Below are 2122 nucleotides of genomic sequence, written 5' to 3'. Positions count from 1 at the left end.
CCATAAAAAAGAATGAAGTCTTGCCATTTGCAATGATATGGATGGAGCTAGAGAGTACTGAGTGAAATAAGTCAGAAAAAGACAAATACCGTATGAGTTCACTCATATGTGGAATTTAAGAGACAAAATGAATGAGCAAAGGGGAAAAGAGAGAGAGAGGCAAACCAAGAAGTAGACTTTTAACTATAGAGAACAAACTGATGGTTACCAGAGAGGAGGTAGGTGGGAGGATGGGTGAAATAGGTGAGACAATTAAGGAGTGCACTTGTGATGAGCACTGGGTATTGTATGTGTTAAACCACTAAATTGTACACCTGAAACTAATATTACACTGTGTGTTAACTGACTGGAATTTAAATAAAAACTGAAAAATAATCCACCTATTGGTCAAGGGCACTATATACCACATCATACCTGCAACCTTCAGACAACACACACACATACACACACACTCTGGGGTTACCGGATAAAGTAGGGGCCACCAAGTTAAACTTGAATTTCAGATCCTGGTGAATGTTTTAGTATAAGATGTCCCAAACATTGCACTGGCACATACTTATCCTAAAAAAGATTACTTGTCGCTAATCCAATACTCAAATTTAACAGGACATCCTGTATTTTTATTTGCTAAATCTAGCAACCCTACCCTACTCGCCTTCAGAATCTTCATCCTGTAAGCTCACCACGGGACTCTGCTTAAACCTGTAGGCTGTGTCACAGTTGTCCTGATCTGAGAGCCTTCCTTCCAGGCTGCCCCGCTAGACTGAAAACTCTCTGAGGGGAAGGCCCAGGCCTTGACCACCACCTCTGGGCCTCCGTTACAGGCAAGGACGCTCCTTATGAATGTACACAACGGCATCAGTGGAGAAGGGGCACCTATAGGATAAAACATACGTTATAACTCTATGCCCGCAGCGAGGCCCTGGCGGAGGGTTGGCAAAGGCCGCCTTTTATTCACTGGCCTGCGCAAAGGTGCGCCTGTTTCTAATTGGCTCGCCTGAGAGGACTGCCCCCTTTTCATTGGTTGGGTGGGGAAGTGGGCGTGGCCTGTTCCAATTTTTTAGCTCACGGAACCTCTCTCTCTAAGTCCACTGAAAGAGGTGCCTTTTTAAAATTTTAAAACTCTGATGGAGAGTGCCACCTGTTTTTGAAGTAACACAAAAACCTTCTGTGTACTACTAAGGCTTTAAGTCTTAGGATAAGAAGTCATTACATTTGCTTAGCACTTTAGACATTCCAAATTACACATATCAACTCCTGGAATCGCCACAATAGTCCCCTTGGTGGTGGGTAACATTGGGCCATTTGCATTTCACAGATTAGCAAATTGAGACTAGAAGAGCAGCAACCTGCTCGCTGTTACTCAGGCAGATAATAAAGACAGTTTATTTGTGTTTAGTGCGAGTTTAGCGAAGGCTCTCCACAAATCGCTTCGCTCCACCTTCAATACAGACTATGTGAAATATAAAGCGCAAAGCACTTTACTCTTGTTTTTTAAAATCTTCATGCGACTCTGGGAACTAAACATCACTTTGCTCTCATTTTATTGATGAGGAAACTGGCACTTGAAAGCAGTTAAATCCTTTGCCAAAAGTCACAAAGCTTCACTCTGCTATTTATTTATCGGGTACTGCACGATGTCAGGCAGTACTCAGTTACTTACAGATCTTATTTGCTCATTAAATGCTCCCTACAACCACATGACATTGGTATTCTCATTATCGCCATTTACTGATGAGAAAAATATGTTCAGAGAGGGTGAGTGACTTGCCCATGACCACGCAGACAGCAAGTTAGTTGAGGCAGGATTCACACGACTAGCAAAGAATCAGATCTGGAACTCAAACCCAATTCTTCTGATCCCAGCCCAGGGCTCCTTCTCTCCTAGCCCAGAATCTCTCTCCCTGCCAGCCTGACTGAAATAATCAGTGACCCTCTGGTAGGCCAGGACACCACCGTCCCGCCCCCGCTTGATCGAAGTCTTAGGGTAGCTACAGTCTCCAGAAGACCCCTCTTCCCCCGCCCTCCCCGGAGAGTTCGGATCAACTGGAGGTGGCTGGAGAGAGAACGGGTGGGCAGGGCGGCGGCGGGCACCGGGCCGGGCTCTGCAGCCGGAGGAAGA

The sequence above is a fragment of the Panthera onca genome, chromosome E1, assembly GCF_046562875.1.
Source record: "Panthera onca isolate mPanOnc1 chromosome E1, mPanOnc1 haplotype 2, whole genome shotgun sequence".
NCBI lineage: Eukaryota > Metazoa > Chordata > Mammalia > Carnivora > Felidae > Panthera > Panthera onca.
The sequence above is the reverse complement of the archived record's forward strand: the minus strand, read 5'-3'. Positions refer to the sequence as shown.